This window comes from Struthio camelus, chromosome 2 (genome assembly GCF_040807025.1).
Source record: "Struthio camelus isolate bStrCam1 chromosome 2, bStrCam1.hap1, whole genome shotgun sequence".
NCBI lineage: Eukaryota > Metazoa > Chordata > Aves > Struthioniformes > Struthionidae > Struthio > Struthio camelus.
Genome location: NC_090943.1, coordinates 70,474,983 through 70,497,434, shown reverse-complemented (window position 1 = coordinate 70,497,434; position 22,452 = coordinate 70,474,983). Strand labels below are relative to the sequence as shown.

The following is a 22,452-nucleotide window of genomic DNA, read 5'->3' as shown; positions in this document are numbered from 1 at the left end:
CCCAAAGTGCACTGACATCAATGGAAGCCTCTTGATTGATACCAACAAGCTTTTGATCAGGCATTAAAACCATGCAATAATGCTGCTGTGAGCAATTTAGTATTTGCTATACTTAATCATCAAGAAAGCTGTAGCGCAGTGAAGAGTGAAGTGATTCTTCTACATCGTTTGTTGCTGTTGTTGGTTCCCTCCCCCCGCCCCCCGAAGCCGCCTCTCTGGGAGCATGCTGCGGGATCAGTGTTACACAAAGACAAGTTATTAGTGGGGATGGCTATTACCATCGTTTTCTTATTAAAAGTAAGGTGCATCAACACAACTTCTCATAGAACAGAAAAGTACACACAAAAAAAAGGAAAGCAAACCTTTAAACCATTATGGATAACTAGTATTTGCACTACTGACAATAAGATGTGCAAGTCCTGCTATTCAGAAGTCAGTTATTACTTGAAACTTTCTTCTGCATTAGTTAAAGCAGAAGAACGCACATAGCCCTAAAGGTATGCCACATCATGAGAAAGCGTAGCGTAACTGACAGTAAACAGAGTATGTCACAGCCACCATCCTTGCCCTCCTTTCCCTTCAGTCTCCACCCCAAAACTTTCCCTGACAGCACAAGCAATGAAGGCTCTGCTCTCCAGGGCTCGACCTCCATTTCTCGGGTCAGTTCTACCTCTTCCCCAGCAAGAAAGGGTCTTGCTGAAGCCCACATCTATTCCTCTGCTCCTGCACAATTCACTCTGACTGCTAAGATATCTTAAGCCAGTCCCAGTTTCAACACACTCCAGAGACAGCTTCCTGCCCCACGCCTGGTCCAGCTTCAGAGGCACTGCCTCTCCCCCTACCTCAAAGCGCTGCGCCACCCAGCACTCCGCAAACGTCCCCCCTATCCTAGCGAGGGCATTAGGATTCTTCCCAGAGGGAACGAACAGGCACCAACTACAGAAGGACTCCTCTTTTAATGACAAATACAGGCCATGTGAACATGGAGTTCCCTGTCACAAGCAGGAATCTGTCTTTGGATTCTCAACGTGAGCAACAGAAAATTTTTCCTGACTCTTCCCCCCCCCCCCCCACCACCAGCTTATCAAGAAGCCACAGAAAGCATCCTAGCACTTGGCCAATTCCCTCAAATATTTAATGCAAAGTTATACAGATAGCTTTGATATACACAGAAAGTGACTAATGAATCATAAAAATTATGATGGGAAGAAACTCCTAGAGGCCATCCAGTCCAACCTACTGCTCAAAGCAAGGACCTTATACCAACACAAGAACATGTCAGCTGTGGCTTCATTTACCGAACTCTAGAAAACCTCCAGGGATCTTACAACTGAAACCCAAACACCTATTCCTGTGCTTAGCCAATAAATAAATAAATAAATAGATAAATAAAAATGTGACAGGTGACAAAGCCATTCAGAATTCAAAAAAATGCAGAAAACAAAAATACATAATAACAACACAATCACATTTGCAACAGCATTGCTAACATTTACAATTAGGCTGTATGATCATCAACACAACTGAAACCCAGCCCTGCAAAAAACATGCCTCTAGAACGCCTAAGACCAGAAGGTGTCAGGGAGAGAGGTGGGAAATGTCCCAGAAAATAACAAAAGCGATGAGAAGGAGATTGGATGGCTTATGCATTGCAAGCAGATATGTACTTCTTCATATCTGGGTCACCAGTTTAAAACTGTATGAGAATACATACATCCCTCACTGCAGAATAAAGATGCAATAAAAACAATCCTGAAATAGGGTGAGCAGCCCTTTCTTTGTTTTCGCCTACCTTTAGAAATAGTCCGCCTCATGGAATTCACTCTGGTCTGGCTACATCATAGCTTTGAGCATACACCCAGGATATCAAAGAGTTCAACTTCCTTATATCTGTCTGGAATATACTTCTCCTGGAAGCAAAAGGAACTCCATATCTAAATCCACAGAAGTCAGTCCAGATGGGAGAAGGAAAGACACCATAAGCAGGACTTCTATATTGTCACATGACTTCTTTTTGCAGCAAGATCCTGCACGTGCAATTCTTCTTACGTGCAATTCTCCATTCAGATGTTCATTGCATGTGAAGTTTCAGAGATATTTTATTTGTCCATAGGTTTATCTGTAGAAGGGTAGCATGCAAATAGAACCCAGAAGCAAGTTATCTGAGACTATGCCTACTTATCAGACAAGTTCTATAGGTAGAAGGTAGAGGAATTCAATTCAAGGGTGAATTGTAAATCCAGCGTATAAAATCATGTCAGGAAAAGGTGCATAAAGGGGTTTTGAAGATGGAAAAAAAAAAGGGGGGGGCTTATTACTATACAAGTTTAAAACATGTTACTGACACTTTTTCCTATATATACACAAGGATCCGTATGTTGCATCTTGCAGAAAAATATGTGAGTCCAAATCCATGCAGCTGGAGGGTCTACAGGCACCCAACAGCCAATAAAAAATTACAATGGCCACCGCAGTTTGCAGAATCCACTCCATTCTGAAGCCTTCAGAACAACTGTTATTTTATTCCAGTCTTCCTGTTTGGTTCACACTGTTGATGAAAGACACCCGAGTCTTCACAATAGCCTTTCTCCTGGAATCCCAGCTCATTTGCTGCATAAAAGAATTGGTGGCCTCCTCTTTTCCCGGTAGGCAGATATCTCCTCCTGATTTGGCATTACTTGGCCTCCAGGCTAGCAGCCTCATCAGGGAATAAGCTTCACAAGCAGACACTGACATTCCCACTGGGCTGAAAGGTTGACTCCTTTCAGTTAGTGTCACCAGCAGGCACGCTTGTGTGAAAGTTTGTAATGCAGCTGGTGATGCTGAAGCTGTTCTGTCAATAGATCAAGGACCTTTGTTTTCAGGGAGAGAAATCCAGCTTGTTTTTAATCAATAAACAATAATTTGTCTTGTAAAGAGCATAAATAGAACAAGCTTTCAAATAACAAAACAGAAACTAATAACATCATGAAGAAGTGTTCTGAATGCGATGTAACATCACATAAGGTGTTCTGCTATTTTTCACAGCATTTTAAAGTGTATTCCATTTGCTTCTGTTCAGAATAGAAGTCTTAATCACAGGACGAGGAAGTGCTGATTGTTTGAAATCTGCAAAACTACATACTCTTCTGAATAATTTCCCAGTTAAAGAAAAAAAATCCCTTTCAAATATATATTAAATCATCCTTAAGAAATGCTAATGTTAACCAACATAAATGAAGAACTGTCCTGAAGACACTGAATTGTAATGACATTTCATTTACATCCGCAAATGAAATGCTTTTCTCATCTCTAAGCTTAAGTGTTATTATGCCTGATTACATTTTCAGATTTTCAGACTTTTTTCTTCCCTTCTTTTGTTCCTCCATAGGACTGTCTGTTTTACAAACAGGTTTATGCAAAACAGTTATCATTTCCATCACATGGACATTCATCTCACTTAATTGCCTGGAGTTCAAACATTTGGGGGACGGTTAAAATGTATATGGCTTTGCTTAGCAATGCAAACTTCCTTGATCTGCTTGAACAAAGCTTAAGACACAATAGTGGTTTTGTTCTGTGCTTTTAACGAAGACAAAAAATTAGACGTATTTAGGTCAAAGGAAAAAGAGCATGCTAAAACGCTATAAAGCTAAAATTCAGCTGCAACAGTAACAACACATCCTAATTAATTATAAACTCCATGAATACTAACTCAAAGATAATACATTTGCAACATTTTTCTTTAAAATTATACTTCACTATCCCTGGTGTCTAACGCTGCAATAACATTTCCTGTTCATCTTACCTTTCTGTAAACTTTTTCCTTCTCTAGTTGTCACAGTAAGAAGTGAAATTTTCATTGTGGTGCTGTGAAGACAGCCCATTTTCTACTAGCAACAATGAGGTTCACGTCAAACAGCAAGGGCCATATTCTGAAAACTTCTAACAACTTCACGTTTCATTACCGTATTGTCTACTTGTGGTTATTTTCTGAAGTAGTCAACCAGCCATGAAATCACTACACATGACTTCTGTCCTGGCAATCTCCATTTTTCCCACAGAATTTTTTCTATATTCAAAATTAGTTATTCAGTGACAAGTCCATATATTCTGTCATATAGAGTCTTATGTTGCATTAACCATGCAAACGATGGTGACAAAAAGAAAACTGAAAGCATTTTCCTGATTTTGGGCTCTGGGATTTGTTTTGGGGGAGGGAGATGAGCTATACCAAAAAAGAAAAAAAAATAAAAGAGGAATAAATAATTTTAAAAAAGGTTTTTGCTGGTGTTCATGTTTCATTCAAAATTCTATTTCTGAACCAAATCAAAGTGGGGAAAAGAGTGTTTATTCAGAAACTTTTTCACTGAAAATACCAGTAGTATTGCTGTAAAAAGTAAAAACAAAAAGCCATTACGGGGACAGAAACAAGCATGATATCTGCATGATATCTCCAAATCATACATCCCCATGTCTGGTCTCCAGGTAGCCAGCAAGCAGACATGAAACAGTATATAAATTAATAAACTGCTTGGTTTACCGGCTTAGGAGTCACTTTGGGGTTAGTGCCCTGCAGTGCTACTGCTGCCACAGTGAGGAGGCTGGGAGGACGGGGGGAGAGCAGGCCAAGGCAAGAGGAGCCAGCAGCAGGGCCCCTGCTCAATGGGAAACTGTGGGAGAACAGAGCCGTTGTTGAGATATGCAGTAGGATGCACCACCATCTTCTCTGGAACAGCCTGATAAATTTACTATAGGGGTGGCCCCTTCTCTCTACTCCTTCCCGAGACAGCGAGTGCCACAAAACCAATACTCACTATTTGTCCCCTTTATCCAAACGCACTGATTCAAGGGCCTGCCTTAGTCCAGACTACCAGGGAAATCACAATCAGCCTAATGTCCTGGTCACAGCATATATTGTACCCAACTTGTAACTTCATACATTAGCAATATTAAGTACACAGAAAACTAACTTATGCTTTAGTTAAATACACTCAATATTTAAGAGAAAAGCAAATAAATAATTCAAAGTTGCTCCCCTCGCTCTCGCAAGATACTATTCATACCTCCAAAGACAGATTCATGCACGCATCTTGCCTGAGTATCTGTCTTGTTTATTTATATTCCAAAAACATTTACAAATAAACCAACCAAGGACTGCAGCATAATCCTAGTCAGATTAGCTAGCAATATTAATTTCTGGACAAATCAAAAGGCAGAAGGATTTCATGTCATATTCTGCACCTAGAAATTAAACTTCTAGTGGTTACAGGAAGAGCATTAAATACATGAGATATGAGGGTGTAGTTATTAACTATACTGCACTGTAAGGCTTCCGAGTTTCAAAAGCGTCACTGATGAATTAAGATTTCCCCAGAACAGCAGATGAAGAAGTGCTCCGAAGAGTGAAGAGTCAGCAAGCAAAGAGATTAGGGACACAGCACAAGACGAAAAGGCTTATGGTTAACATTCATTCATTCATTGATTTCAGCTCATTGGTAAGGTTTCAGAGAAAGAATGGAATTAAAACTCTTAAGTCAGTCAGCAACTCTACCTAACAGTAAGTCTCATGGAAACTTCCGTCAAGAAAAGTACATGCTTTCTCTTTTATTTAAAGCACAGCATAATAGCAATAACTTGACCTCAGTGAGCAAAACAGTATCAGTCTGGGAAAAGCTAAGGAGAGAGGTTCAGGCAATTACTTAACAGTCAACCTGAGTATTCCTGACAAACAGGACACTGACCTCCTCTTACAGCTCTTGGCTCCCATATATAATTTTCACTATTTCTCAGAAGAAGGTGAAAAAGGAGGGAGAAAGCCAAACTAAAAACACACGCAAGTAGCAACTCGATCTGCAAGCACTTACAGGAGGGAACACTACATTTGCCAGGAGAGTCAATGCTGACCAACACTGAGGCATTATTAGCCAGCTGCCTGAAAAAGCTTAGTGAATCAGCTCATTTATCATTACACCATTCTAGCCTCTGGTCCACCCAATATACTGTTATCCAGGATGTATCACTCAACCCGAAATATCACTTCATAGTTCTCAGATCATAATTCTGCACTGTAGCAAAAACTGATTTTTAACCAACAAATTCACCTTAGGTAACTGATGCTGTCAGTATGCCCAATAACACATTAAAAGCTCATAAATCCAAAAAACTCCTAGAATAAGCACTCTTTGATCTTTATGCTTTCTCTCAAATATCATACTTATTTGGACCTGATCTCTTGCTGCTGCTGTTAATCTGCTCTATGCTGTAAAACTTCATTGGAGTCACTGAAATCCTGTCTGGTAGCACAAGAGTAAGGCACGCTGTAAAACTTCAGATGAGGTACCTGACCAGAAATTAAAAGAAGAGCCATATCTAACAGCCTTTCTTAAACTAACAGTGAAATCTACAGCCTCAGCGTCATTATCGCTCAATTGTGCTACCGAGCCAAATATACACTGAATGAAAGAACACCGACATGAATTATTCATAGTCAACATGGTGTTCCGATACACTCTGTTAACTGTTATACGGCCTAAACACTTGGAATAATGCAAAAAAATAAGAACATACATTCTATTTCTCCTTTGGACAGAGGTTGGACATAATTCAGGGCAGAATACTAAATAGTCAGGTGCACAAGAAAGTCGTTATTGCTAAGATAAGCACAGTAATAGCATGGAGGATAGAACAGAAAGTCCATGATGCAGAAGGGTTAGTTTGGGATGGAAAGTAACAATTTAAATTTACATTCATTCAAAACGCTTATCAGGATGTTGAAAATGAGAAGAAATAAAGTTATTCAAAGCAATGAATCAATTCCCGAAACCTCTTTAGGCCAAAATATTATCACCACCTTTGTTCTGCTAGGAACAGTCAACAGGACACACACATCCTTGTCAGCTACACTGACAGTTCAGAACATACATCTTTGGTGCCTCACAAACAGTGAGCTATCTCAATTACACAGGCCTAAGCATGTAAAGGATTAATGTTCTGATTAAAATCAAACAAACAAGCAAGCATCAAAGAATATCCGCATCTTCTACAGGTCCCTCAAAACAAATTTAACCAGGTCTTTGGTTGGCTGTGCTGTGCTGTGCTTTATGGTCCATATTGGCCTTTTTAAGACTTTAAGTCAAAAGTTTTAACCCCAAAGTTTCAAAACTTTAAAGCTGCATGTGTATAGTATCTCATAGTGTAAAAATCTTTACTATTCTGGAATTTACAACAACTTTTTTTTCAAAATGCTATGAAGTAGCATTAAGAAACATTCATAGGTACTAAGTTAAATAAGTATACAAATCTAGGTGGTATTTTTATTCTTATCTGCTGATTTTACCTGGCAGAATAAGCTCCATGGCTCTCAGGAGTTAAAAATGAAAAATCAAGTATGAAAGCCCCAAATTAGATCCAACATGAATTTGACTGAATATTGATGACTTAGTAATAATTTTCTGAAGAAAATCTACTATTTTAAAAGATTGTGTTAATGTACTTGGAGATAAACACTATAGTGTAAATAAACAATTGAAAATTATTCTTTTCTTCATTCCTTTCCCCATTCAATTTTGTTTAGTTGATTAAGCTCGCTATCAATATTTATCTAGATCCGGATGCACCCCTTGTAATCATGCCACTCCTCCCAATACTTATTTTGAAAGTGCGCTCATAATATTGCTCTGAAGTTAGTGATGATTAATATTTGACTGCTAGAAAACTAAGACACAATGCTCATACAAAAGACAGCCTGTGACAGAAGTAGGCCTCAGGCCAGTGATCTCATCTGCCGAAATGCAGGGTCTGAGCCACAAAAACATCTCTGGTTGTTAATTAGATATTCCTGACACACCTTCCATCCATCAAAAAGAAGCAGCACCGCCACCATCACAGCTCACTATTAGAGAGTTTTAATCACGAAACAGATAATGCAAGGAATTCAGGAAGAACTACACTACAGGTGGGAAAACCTCAGTGCTCAAAATGCTTAATATTAATTAGCATTTTCAGTGATCTGGATTCAACGGATCCTGGAACCGCTTACTGAAGTGCCTTACTCGATTGAAATACATGCATTAGCTGTTTAGTCTAAAAACATCTTCACTTTAAATGAAACCAATTTGTAAGGAGAAAGAAAAAGCTTGTCATTTGATGTCATTTAAGATATACTTTGACTTTGTTAACACCCATATTCAAAGACACACAGGTTTCAGATTAGACACACGAGATCCCAAACTAGTTTATTTCTGCTTTATGCAGAAACAGGATTTTGTTAGCCTGGAGATAGACTGGAAAAGTAGGATTTGTACAAGAAGGGGTAATCTCTGGGGTTTTCATCATTCAACATTTTGGAATGGTTCTCACACCATCTGAAAGCTTGCAACTGCTGCTGAAGACCAGCAGCCTTGATTTAGTCTTGAACCTGACTGCGGAACTCTAGCCAGACTTATGCCAGAGATAAACACCCTTTCAATGGCATGCTGCTCAAATTCATACAACATGTCATCTCTAGAACCTAAGGAAAGACGCACGCACCGCATTTAACGGACTAGTCAGTTATTCACAAAATGTGGGAGAACAACAAAGGGTGAAAACCATACCATTAAAACTCAAAGGGCACTGTCAAAAGCTCTGCCATTTGGGCTCCTTGGCTATATAGTGATCATCACAAAGCAGAGAGATCAACTGTTTTTTGTTTTGTTTTTCCTCCTATCAACATTTTACTGTAGAAACTCTGCTATCAGAATGGTCTGTTAAGATTAGGAGAGAGAAACGGAGAATCATCTTACAAGGAAGGAGATTTCAGAAACTTTCTTGGGGAACAACAAATGACTGCAAAGAAGTCACATTTTTCCAGTTCTGTAGACGTGAAGCTAGAGAAGAGGTAAATCACGTAAACTCTTTTTTTTCCCCTCCTCTTTTTCTTCTAGCATTACATATTGATGTTCAAAGAGAGGCCTGCGAGAGCTTAAAAGGAGAACTGGCCAAGAACAGTTTGTTGATTTAACAGCTTAAAGGCACAACTTCCACAAAAAAACGTAATGGATTGCTAAAGTTGCATCTTAAAGGAAAGGATCTACCTTCCAGTAGTTTTCTTGGGTATTATTTCTGCAAAATCTGTCTGTGCGTCATGCTTTCCTAAGAGGAAAGATCCCAGTCTGGCTGCTTACTTTGGTGCCTGACTTTTCATAAAAGCTCACCAGAGCAAGCCTTGATCTTAGGCAGTGTCACATTAGGAGGCTCTAGGTCTTGAGCTGGTTCAAAAACCTGCACTTAAACCCTGCAGCACACACACAAAAAAGACAAACTGTCTGTTAACGACCTGCTCCAAATTCAAGCCTACTGACTACCAGTATGGCAAAAGAAACCGAAGGGAAAAAAAAATACAGTCGCTAAACAATAGATCCCTCTTGTCTCTCCCTACTTGAAGGGAACACTGAGTTTTGCATCACAGACCTTACCTGTGCTTACCCAGACTGCTCACACAAAGTGCAGGCTTACTCCCAGAAGCAATTTCATTGAGAAAGGGTTGCAGCTTATCAATTTTTAAGGGAAGCGATTAGCACTCTGAAGAGCAGCTGTTCCAAATAACCAATCTTCTCTTCCTCTGCATAGTTTTGCTATGCACACAATTAATACGGTTTCATACAAAATGATAAGACTACTCCAAGGTGTTTGGTTATTATCAGATTACCATACCCCAAGAGTATTTCAAAACCAAGGCACTCAGGACTTTTTGCATATTTTTAACAGCATATCCATGCTTAAATAGGGCAGGATAGGGACTTGAAGGTCTTCATTAATTTCTCTACGACTGAACAGCTATTTGCAAAGCATACAAAGCAGCTGACTCACGCTACCACATCAACAAGGTGTCATTTCACCTTTTACAGGTGCTATGCATCTCATCTCTTTAGACGACTGCAGTCGGGTCAGAAATGTTTTCACGCTCCTTAAAAAGAAACAAAAACACACAGACCTTTTCAAAAACGGGGTGCTCTCCGTCCACAAACACTGGGCACGCTGGGGAGGGCCACGCTAGGCGTCTGAGTTCCTAGGAAAATATAAAACTAAGCCCAAAGCATGTTTCAGAAATCTTACCTTGCTGCTACGAAACCTGTGGCTCCTACGGGATGGGGCCGGAGCACCTCCCCCCCTCCCCAAGCCCCGGCGTTGGGGAAAGGCCGGGCCACAGCAGGCCGCACGGGTGTGGTGGTGCCGCCTCGCCTCGCCTCGCCTCGCCTCGCCTCCCCTCCCCTCCCCTCCCCTCCCCTCCGGGTGGGGGGTTTCGCTTGTTTATTTGTTCCTGCCACGACAGCGAAAAAGCCCCAGGGCCGTGGCGTCGTCCCCTCAGGGCAAGTCCCGCCGTTATCATTCCCTTCCCTTCCCGCCGGCCTCTCCCCGTTGCCCAGCCACAATCTCATTCACTACAGTAGCAATAATGATAATAATGATAAAAATAAGAAGGCTTCTCTCCTCACAGGTGAACGCCACCGGGGAGCCCTAGGTCGAGGGGTCCGGCAGCGCCCTCGCTCTCCGGCCGCCCCCAGGCGGCGAGGGCGCGCAGGCCGCCTCCCAGGCCCGGCGCCTGGCCTCAGCGGCGACATGGCGGCGTGGCGACATGGCGGCTCGCGCCCGTCCTAGCGACATGGCGGGCGCCCTCTGGCCGCGCCGCACCACACCACGGCGGGTGTTTACCCGCACGCAAGGTAAGCGCGGTGGGTCCGAGCTGCGGTGTGGCGGCGTTTGTCCTAGGCCGAGGTAACGGGGGGCCTCCGAGAGCGCCCCTTTCCCTCGCTCTCCGCAAGAAGCGGTTTTGCTCCCACCGAGCCTTTTGGCTAAATTCGGCCTGAATTCAGTTAACGTAGGCTTGGCGTGTACAGCCTGTGCGGGGAAAACGTATTTAGAAACTTGTGTTTGTTTTAAATTTAAAAATTTAACATTTAAAAATTAACAGTTCCAGGGTTTGTGCCAGGGTTGTTTTTGCTTGTAAAGCTACCTGTGTTTTTATTACAAAGATTAAAAACCAAAATGCCACATAAGCAAAATTTTCAAGTCAGGTTAAATTAAATATTGGGTTTTTCTCTTGTGTAGGTTTTCATTTTCAGGGAAAAAAATCCTTTTATGAGAAATCAGAATCTTCTCATTCCTTGGGTTCATCCAGTGACTCCAAAAATCAGTCGCTTGCATAGCTCTCCTTACAGAGCTGTCTACAAAGTTTCTGATGTAAAACATTTCCTTTAGCTAGTTACTAGAGCGTCAGGCAGGATAATTATGAATACATCTGAATGAATCCAGCTTAAAGAAAGTGAGATATATCTCAGACTGCTGTTGGGCAGTAAATACAGGTAAATCGGCAATCCCCTCTCGCCGGTATGGCCTCAAAACACATCCTCCTGCAACGTTTTGTTTAAATGTTCCTGTTGATTTTACTGGTTGCGGCCTTCTGGTTGAGCGGCGTCTGCCTCTTCACATGGCTTTCTGCCCAATGTCCGTTTGCATTAAGGTCAGTGGCAATGTGTTCATTGCCTCCAGAGCGCACCGAAGGAGCTCCATGAAGACCTTCTGGAGAGGTTTTGCTCTTGGCCTACTGAGCGCTCAACTGCTGAAGACGGTCCTACGGAGGACTGTAGCATGACGCTTAAAACGTGCCGGTTGTCTCTCGGAGACAGGAGAATGGAAGCGTTGATTCAGAAGCATAAACCTCTTTTAGGAAAATTTGGTTTTAGGGGAAACGCAGCTTCAGTTAGCCCTGTGAAAATGTAATCATAGCAAATAGAGCTTCCAGAAGGAAGTGGTGTAAGATCACTATGCTCTCTAGACATGCCTACAAAATGCCTTGTCATTCCGAGATTTGAAGGAATATGCTTGTCTGCATCATATTTGGGCATGTTTCTTCAACTGCCAATATTGTTCAGCTGATGCTGCAGCTCTCTGTCCTACATCAGTGGTTTTCAGCAATTTTCTGTTTATATACCCCAATAATTTTCTGCTAAATGCACGGATCCCTGTATAAATACAACAACACCAAATCTGTTGAAGGGTTGCTATTCTTAATTACCATTCAGAAACTCCCAACGGGTCCACAGATGCCTTGGGGTCTGTAAGATCATAGCTGAAAACCACTGTGATCAGTGTTACAATTATTATTTATGCTTCCATATGAATGTTACTTTCATCTCTGCAGTACAAAACAAAACTTCATTTACTTGGGGGCTATCCTCCTCCTAAAAATGAGGGTAACTCAACCCATTTAATAACTGAAGGGCCCACTGTAAGTTCCCAGCTTTCTCCATTGACTAATAGAGGTGCTTAAGGCAGCTGCCCAAAAGCTTACAGAAGACAAATACATGATATTTAGTTGGCCAAAGAGGCTTCCTATTATAAGTTGTATATCTTGTTGGTACTGAAGCAAATCTTATTGTGATAGATGTTGGTAAGCAAAATAATATTTCAGCACAATAGTTGCTTCGAAGCTTAGGTGCATCTAAACTTCAGGTTGGATTGTCACAAAGGCAAGACTGAGATTCTCAAAAGTATTTGTATGGAGGTTCACAGCAAAGTCTGTGAGAGTTTGGTGCCTAAATAGCTTTTTAAAATTTGGTTCTCATGTACATCTTTTTAGGTCAGTCAAAATGTACAAAGAAAGATCTGCATTTCTCACGTGGATCACATTCAACACAGATTCCTACAAGGATTTATGCAGGCTTCATGTTAATGAAAATAAGTGGTTTGTTTTGTATTAGAAGGTGCAAAATTAGTCAAGAATATTGATGGTAGGACTTCAGGCTCCCAGAGAATTGGCTGCTGGACCTGATGGCACATCCTTTGTGAAAACAGGGCTAGGAACTCTGCTTTTACCTGGGACGAACACAGAGCAAGAGCAAGACTATGAAAGGGTAGTCTTAAGCATTGGCATTCTAGGTCTCAAATTATTCCCACCGGAGGTTTTCAGTTTGGTTTGTTTGGGCTTTTTGCATTTTGGATTTTTTTACACTTTTACATTTAGAGTAGTAGTTTTGTTTTTAGAAAGTAATTAAAGCACTCTCTTTTTCTAAGTGTTTTCTCTTCCTAATTCCTTCAGATGCTGAACACCGTACATAGTAGAAAATGGATGCTGAACAGCATAAAGCAACGACTCCGAGAAGAGGAAAATCGGGGGTGCGTAAGCGCTAAGATTTGAACTAATTTTTATCAGTAAGTCCACTTTATATTTTTGATTAGACGTTCAACGGTAAATAGTATTCAAAAAATTGAGAATGAGAAGCTACGCTCACTTATACTGCAGCAAGGCAAACCTTGCCCAGGGTTTGTCAGCTCAATAAGTATTTTGTTGTGGAACTAACAGTATGCGCTTTGGACTGCTAATGCGCTCTCTCGGTTGTTTTTCTTGCTACAAGCTCTATTGACAGTAAGATTTGTGTAGTGCTGCTGTACCCCAAAGGTCATTATTCAAAACATTTTTACACAGGCCCTACCTTCAAATATAGACAGGTATCTCAAATAATATATGAAGAGGCAGTTTCCTTGCTAGCAATTGTGCCACAAATAGAAGACAATTAAAAAGTTAAAAGATAACTAAATAGTGGATGTAGTCTTTAGCTGCAACTGTTTTTTCTTGATAGCCACATAAGTATTTGTAATAAGAAAGCATCACAATAAGGTTACCCAAGCTAGCAGCACTTCTCACGTGTGAACCCCTCGGCTTCTTGAAGGATTAATTGCCGGAAATAATGCAAACAGAAATGTAGAGTGCTAGTTTCAATATTTATACAACTAAGATTACATTATTCAAACACAGATTGGATTGGCAATTAGTGTAAACTGCAGCCCTAGATTTCTTGCATTCCTAGGAATTTAGCAGGAATTTGGGTTGGGAGAGACTTCAAGGATTAGGAGGACAGTTATGGAAAGGCAATATCCTTGCCTTCATTGATATGGGTAGCAAATTGGTGTCTCCCTGTAATAGAGTGTCATCCTTTCAGTCACCAAAGAAATTGCATTTAGGTTAGACCATAAAGGAGCTGTGAAAAGTCCAGCCTTCTTTATATCCAGGTGCAATCCAAAGGGAAAGATGTAATACCCAAATTCTGACAGAGCAAACAGCATAGTGAGGACACTGACTCCTAGCCCTGGACTAAGAGGCAGATAAAACTGCCACGACTGCATCTGTGAAGATGCGCTTGGACAAATAGCGTCGGACTGCCAGCCCAAACAAAGTCTGAAGTAGAGTCATACAGACACTGCAGGTGAATGTGAAATAGGAGGGCATGAAAGGCTGGCAGAAGAAGGAAAGAGGTTGGAGCAGCCGATGCCCTGCTGCACAGGTTCAAAAATAAGTATGAAAGGAACAAAAAAAAAAAGTAGTGACTCTGAATAGGGTCTCTTGCATCCCTCCTTGCAAGTCTGAAAACCTGCGCTTCACTAACGCAAGAAAAGCCTCCTCACAACAAACCCTGGATCTGCATTCTCAATGTAAGCAGGGCTGTGGAAGTGACCGGAGTACTCTGAGGAAAGGCTTCCAGTGCTGACGGGATGGACAAACTTGCTTGGCTTAGAGCGCTTTGCAAGACTCTCCTGAAAGTGGTAGGAGGAGGACTAATGCAGACACATGAATATTTCCTTCCCTTTCACTTCCCCCTCTTCCATTGCCCTTTTCTGGCTTTGTCAAACTTGTGGTATTTGTGACAAAAGCACAAAATGTTCCTGGGGTATGGGAATTACTGTGTTTGCTGCCTCCCAGTTTCTTTCCAAAGCTTTCTAGGAAAACTGAATGCAATGAAGATGACCTGTCTCTTGATTTTTTTCGGGTACACTGCCAATGGTAGTCTACACTACCACTACAAGTCATCATGTCTGAGGTAGAGAACACCTACTCAGAGTAGCTGAAATGTTGCTGTCTGGTTATATTATAGGGCCTCTGGTACTCATCAGCTTTATTTCTGCATTTATCAATGTACTTGATTTAAATGTTTATGAAGGGTCTATATCAGCCATTCTGTCAGTCCAAAGATGCCATCTAATCCATTGTAGCTTTAGAATTGTTCCTACTGCTACAGCCCAAAGTTTCACGCAGGTGCAGCGTGAACCAATATCCATCATCCATCATTAGAATATACCAACATCCTTCATGAGGATTAGGACCAATTAGAATTGATGCCAGTCAAAATGGAGGTATACACAGGGTGAGCTTCAACCTTTATCTCATTATCTCTCATCCCAGCCTCCTGGAAAGAAGAGAACTGTAAACCAGAGATGGTTTTCCACACGTTATTAAGAACTGCTGCTTAAGGAGGACTGAGCTACACAATGTTTCAAAGAAAAAGGAAAAAAAAACACTCTCAAAATTAAAATAAATGAGTTCTCCATCTTGTGAGCCAAGGAATTGATCAGAAACTTCTCCTGCTACCACATAGCATTGGGTAAAACTACATACTTAAAATATGCAGACCTGCAAAGTCAACCCCCCTCCAGTTTTGACTTGATTTTTTTCAGTCCTACTCAAACATATATTTGGGACAGTAGCAGTTTCCCCGATTTATGAAGCTGAGTGTTTGGTCCACTGATTTCAGGAGGAATTGATGTAGGCTAAACAATGCTCTGCAGCCTGTTTAACTGAGCTTTTGGAGAAGTGCTGAAATATACACCAGTGAGAGTGATTTTTCACATTGTCAAGCATCCTGTGTCTCTAATCTTTGCAAGCCTGAGGCTGTTCTCATTCTTCTTATAGAAGTGTTTTGCAACTAACTTAAGTTCTAAAGTCAGGTTCAAAAGAACTGGAATGAAGGTTGATCACCAAGTCACAAATTTGGGTTCTAGGAGTCAGATTCCACAGTTTGAGCTTGAGGTTCAAAGTGCAGAATTTCCATGAATAATTAGCTTTAAGGCCTTATTATGAAAGCTTCCTTCATTGGATCAAAGCCTGGGACCCTTTCAACTTTTAACTTATCCTCTATTCTTGCTTATTGATATTCTGAAGACAGAAATCTGAAATTGAGTGGGCCCTACAAAATCCAATGCTTCCTAATGAGCACATATTACATGTGTTTAGTCTACAATTAAATCAAAAGAATTGTTTGAGTAAATGCTATAGGAGATGCATCAAGAATAGCTATACATACGTAACAGTAGAATCAAGTGCTTTGATGACTGTAATTGGAATCTATGTTCAAATTATGCATAACTTGATCATAAACAGCCATCTGTGGTCATTCTTAAGGCTGGCATTCTGAAGTAACAATGCATGTCACATCTAATGCCAGAATATCCCAAACAGACTGCAGTTAGCAGCTTGGGATTGAATGGTCACTTTATGAAGCAAGCATAGAACTTTTAGCAAAGTATAGTGTTTTATTTCCTTAAAACCATTTACTCGACAAAAATGCTGTCACCTTTGAGTTAACTAACAAAGCCAGTGAGGTACAACATCAATATTTATACACTGAATCTGAAAACTAAAGAGTTTCTAGTATGCTGAACAGCAGAATCTAGGTCCTTTTTATAAACAATTCCTATTGAAAAAAATGACAGCTTTGTCACAATTCACAGTAGGAAGGGGGAAAAGTAGGATATATTTTTGTGGCAGAGAAATATAGTCCTGCTTTGAAGAATGCATGTCACAGAGATCCTCTTTTGAACTTACTAAAACTGAGCCATTTAAAATATTTCTGTGCAGCAAGCAGACCTTGCGGTGGAATATGTTAAAATGTTCTGAATGGTGAAACAAACAGGGAACTTACCCACACAGTCAGAAACCTCAAAGCTTGTGTGTGTTAGGCTATTAGGATGGACTCTGAAGCAAGTATGCCAGCTAAACTAAATTATGCTGAATGACAGTATCATAGCAGTGCTACATATGTTATCCCAGTGGTTTACATTTCAGTAAAAAGGAAAACCAATATTACTTTAAAGTTTACAGATGAGATTAGGCAGAAACAGAGGACACTAGCAGACTACCATGAGTCATAACAAAATCCTAGTAAATCTGTCTATGAGAGGTTCTGCAATGAAAATCAAAACCACGGAAGAGTTAACTACCTTGGGGTTTGAACAAGGAAATCGAAACCTCTGAATTTCTCTATAGAATACACAAGTGTATTTCCATACAATATCCTTGTATAGAAATAAATAAAATGCATCACTGCCCGTATGCATATGTGCTTTTCTGAAGCTTGAATTTTATGAAATCTGTGAACATCTAGGCAAATAGCAGATTGAATAAATCTCAGTTATAACTGAGCAATTACCAAATACAATTACCAATACCAAATACTAGAATATTCTTCCTCATAGTAAAGCTCACAAGAAAGAGCTCAGGAAAAGGAATTCTCCGTAAGCATCTGTGTGTAGTATTCTTCCTCATTTAGTCCCTGATTCATATAAAATTGTGTGCACAACCTGCCATCTTGGCAGCAGAAAATATGCCTGAAGCATTAGAAGGAGTCTCTGGAAGCCCAAGCACCTTCAAACTGTCAGGAACCTACGTGCTTTCGCCCTTTTCCAAAATGCTGCTGGATGAGAAGGGGTGCCTACAAACTAGCTACTGTAGGATTCTTGCAGAGTCACCTGTCAACACTTTCTTATTTTCCTTCAGCCAACCTTCAGTTCATGTGACAAAAAAAAAATAATTCTAACTAACTGGTTTGTTTGACAACATCTGTGCTCTTTTCCTGTAAGAACACTGCATCACTTCCAAGCTCTTACATTCTAATTTTCATAGATCCATCTGTATGTATACATATATAACAGCTTAATGAAAGATCTGAGTTCTGTGAACCTCAGCTACCTGCAGCGATATAATTCTATGAGACTCAAGATATTTAGTGATCTCTTTTCCTTCTGGTTCCGAGTTACTGTACTTCACTCAGCTCTCTGCTTCAGGTACAGAGAAGATCTTTCACTCAAGGGAAGAAGTAACAGACACCTTCCCTTCAGCCCAGCCACGATGCGTTTTGTGCACCCAAGGCACCTTCAGTGTCTACTGACAAGTGGCCAAAAATATCTGTAGGTGGGGTTTGGGCTGCTCATCCTTCTGCTTATGTAGTGCTGTGGCACAAGGTCTAGACAATGATGCTGACTGAACATTTTGTATCAGAAATTTCTTTTGACAGAAAAATACTTTTGTGATAATACTCCCTATCCATGCCCACCTGCCCTTTTCACCTCACTCCCCCAGAAATATTTGCCTCCTGCGGAAAAGTCTGCCAGAAAAGCATTTCAGACATTAGTCAAAACTGAAACATTTGCGCTTGGAAGTAACAGCATCTCTTGCATGTGGTTTGAAATGTATATACTGCCATTCCTTTCTCCTAGGTTGACTACATCTCCCATGAGGCATGCTGGCCATTGGATTCCCGTCATCCACTAAAAAAGGGATGAGATTTATGGGAGGCAATACTGCTTGGTCAGGAAGTTGAGTTCATAGAAAAACATATCGCTCCTGAGCTTCCGGCCATATGAGGTGCTATGGAAATAACTCCAAGCTAACACATTTTTAAGTTTTAGCCACACTTGCACTTTTTGGCTGTCAGGAAAATTCTTTTTTGTCAATTCTTTTTTGAAGAGTGATCATTTTTGAAGTAGGGGAAGAAACCAATCAGCTTTCCTGGACAAATTCCCCTTGAACGTAAGGAGAACTGACTCCTGTTGTGCATTTGGTCTTGTGCCGTTGTCTGGGAACTTGAGAAGGATAGAAGGGAAACTGCCTGTACATATGTTCTTCTGTGTTGACTAGGCAGGCAGGACAAATCAGAATGGAATTGCAAAGTATAACAAATACACGTCATTGAAGATGGAATGTCATTCTATAATTAATTCAATTTCCCTTGTGTATCAAGAGTGGTTTAGAAAAAAGTCTTGGTGTATAACCAATACAAATAAGGCTGTAGAGTGCTAGTACATTCAAAGTAACGTTCCTCTTTCTTTCTAATGTTCTTTTGGACAGTGAAATCATTGGTGAAACTTGAACGCCAGTAACAACGTGAATAACGTATATGTCAAAAATCAGTCCACAAATGAACATACCATACTGCATAAAAGCTAATGACCCACAGAAATTTCTGAGAAGCAGAATCATTTGGAAGGATAAGTAAGAAGGGAATTTTATGTAGTATTCCCTTATGAGATCCTTTCTGGAACCATAAATTTCTGTTTAGTGGAAATTAAACTTAAAAAATCCTCAATACCCATGATTAGAACACTTTAACTATGCCTTATGGGGAAAATTAACTTCAACACCAGGTAATCTAAAGTCTCTCATCTTTATTATCAGATCTCTTTGATTTTTTGGTGTTTGCTGCTGGGGGAACAAATACATGACAACAGTTATCATTTTATTCTCTTCCCTCCTCTTCTACTTCCCCAAACATCCTGGCACAAAACCACATTTTTTCATTATTTAGAAAATTTCTGACATTTCATCCAAATAATAGAAAGATGTTGTGCTATTTATCCACAAGTTTATTAATGTATGCATGTTCTAGCTGCCATTCCAGTATCACCATTTGTGTCCTTCAGAGAAGGTATGTACTTGAATAGCCTCCCTGACCATCGAGTTAACAACATACTACGTAAGAACTTGTATCAACTAAGGCCTAAAGCTACAAAAGAAGGAAATTCACATCCAATTGTACATCAGGCAGGAAGCTCTATAAACACAAGGAGTCCCTCAGGATCATACTGGTTCATCCTTTCTGACTCTTTGTAAAGATAACGGTAAGGAAAATGGAAAGATACAGCAGATATTCAGAAGTACTCCTTCACATCAGTTTACTTCATTTCTCCAATTTCTGTATCTGATTTTGCTTTTATACACATTTCATTGGTGTATCTGGAGAGCTGCTTTGCACCTTTGCTATAGTGTAATACCACAGGATGAGCAGAAAATTTGACACACACAGTTGTATCTCCCATAGCACCTGTATTTGCCTTCAAGACATTTAGGTACTCTCTGAAACGTTCTGATTGGGTGGTAACAGGGAATTTCATGTGGCTGAGTACTGACCCACTTAACTTTCTCTGAGGCATAAACATTTTAAGGATAATTCTATTCCTTTTCTTTAAAGCAAATTCCTCTCTGTTTTATTTTCAGGGGCTTTAAAGTGCCTTGTTCTAGAATTATTTATTAACATAAATCAGGCTGAAGGACAACAAGACCTAGCTCTCTATTCTCTTCTCCCCACCAAGCCTACACCATTTCTCCAGAAAGCTATAATGAACTAGAATTCCATGACAACAAACTGTTGTTGCATGTTTAAAAACAGGTATTTGTTGAAACTGATCCTTTCTTAGGAAATAACTCGGTGAACTGGCAATTTAAAATCAGCAAGCAAGCCAAACCCACTCTTACTGGGACATTTCTGATTAATTCTACTCATAACCACAGCTATTTATTTTAACCGCAGCAGATTTCTGTTAAAGTGGATGACTTACAACTGCAGTAGAAAAAAGTGTATTTTTCAAAGGCTGTGCGCTCCCATTTTAGATGTAATGCTCTTAACTTTAGTCCTACTGCAATTGCTTTTGGCCTCAGCTTAACAGGTTTCCACAACAGAACGTATGGAAACTGGACTACCAAAACTACTTTTATGCTATTACTCCCGATTTACTGCTGCTGTAAAAGAGCATAAATTGAAGGCCTGGCTAGAATAAAGGGATGCAGCACCAGGGAACACAATTGCTTGCTTATTCTGTGTTGCTGGAGTGGCTTAAGGACCTGTTAGCAGTCTTTAGAACAGAGCAGCAATGCTCTTTTGCACCACAAGACCAACACACTTGCAGGCCCTATATGTAGGATACAACGGTGGCATTTCTGAGTAGGCGGCCCAGCCAGTTAAGACCAATGCAGTACTGTCTGTATAAAACTCACTGAAATGGCACCTGAGTGTTTCAGCAGAAATGGAAGGGTTAAATGGAAATCTTGTATAAATCACATTTTGCAAGAATCACTCTGTTACAACAGATTGTGCAGCACTATTTTTTCCCACTCTTTCTGATACAAGCACCCTAGGCAAACTTTCTAATTAGAGCAGCAGATGTATGCAGTGCCATGTCTCTGTGAAATTATTGTGCTCAAACCAAATTTTGTCACTACCAGCCAATAATTCGTTTGTCTGTGAAGGGCTTGAAGTGGCCATATCAATTATTTAAAAACATACCAAGAAGAGGAATCCATTTAAAATCTTCTGGGAAGACCAAATATAAAACAGTGCATGTTCAGATTTCATTCACAATATTGTCTTTTTAAAAATACAATATTACTAATTAAGGCTTAGTGCATTAGGCCATTAGAACTTGAGTGATTCATGACAGCATAACGATCTTGCTTATCATTTGTGCTTTAATTTATGGGGTACTAAGAAAAACAAAGGGGAAAAAAACCAAGCCATTTGCAAAACTGAAACTCATCCAAAAATTGCTTGCAGTAATTTCTCCTGAAAAGTGATTTCACTGTGTATAAGTGCTATGCTGGTAAGAAAATGCTTCCTATCAATAATTAAAGTATAATGAAAGTTTCATGTGTCAGAAGACACTCTCAAAACAGAGCTACAAAGAATGTTGTCTTCATTCAGACCTACCCCATTTTAAATCTCACAATAAAACCCTCATAAAGGAAGGATTTTAAATAAACTATTTAGTGAAATACAGGGCTGTCCAAAACACAGCAGAAGCTGTAACAACAGTGAAAATTAACACAATACTAGCAAATTTTACAGCAGAAGAGAGGGGTAAACAAAGTGCCAAGTATCCCTAAATACCACACATAGCCATGAAAGATGTGGAGGGTTACCACATGGCAAGGTTATGCACAGAGGTACTACAGAAAGGACACTGAAGAAGCCTAGCTTCCTGCAAATTTGTGTTGATATCAAGTGTCAATTGGCTAAAAAAGTCCAGCCACTGACTGAAGATTTTTCTGTGGCTGGAGTACTTCAAAGGCCCGTCTGCTGCCCACCAAGGGCAATCGGCATTCTGTCCCTTGGGGAGTAGCTAGGAGTCCTTCTCATCTATCCAGGCACCTATTTAGATAAAACTTCTAGGGACTAAGTTGTCTTTTGAGCCCTATGACAAGTGTGGCTCATACTGGCAATTGGATGGAAAAGTTACTGGAGACAACAGAGGAGGAAGGGGAAGAAGCAGATTGACACAAAATATAATCACATAAGACTTTTAGAAAATCAATCTAAAAAAGAATAGCAGTTCTGTACACTGATTTAAACTATCCACATCTAATACCCGCAAACACAGAAGGTGAGCAGGATTTTTAGAGAGGTCCTTAGCATATAATCCTCTTGATTTTTGACAGAAGTTAGGGATTAAAACATGTTAAGAGTGGGATTTTTTCAAGAGGCCTAAGTTTTCAGCCAGCTGATCCCATTGCTTCCTTAATGGTCATTAGGAAGAAAGCTGTCAGCTGTGGAAACCCTGCTGCCTTCACACTATGTGGAAGAACTTATGCTATCAAGCCAGCGGACTGTC

The 22,452-nt window shown here is 40.3% G+C and overlaps 1 protein-coding gene across 20 annotated transcripts in view; it reads right to left on the bottom strand.

Moving 5' to 3' along the window:
* Positions 1–22,452, bottom strand: part of LOC104145267 (poly(rC)-binding protein 3) — a 514,282-nt gene that overhangs the window by 478,936 nt on the left and 12,894 nt on the right. For 15 of the 20 annotated variants that reach the window (XM_068936251.1, XM_068936219.1, XM_068936226.1 and 12 more), the window contains exon 2: positions 9,956–10,030. The exons of the other annotated variants lie outside the window; for them this stretch is intronic. The gene's annotated coding sequence lies outside the window, so the exon portion shown is untranslated. The remainder of the gene's footprint in view (positions 1–9,955; positions 10,031–22,452) is intronic. 20 annotated transcript variants of the gene reach the window in all.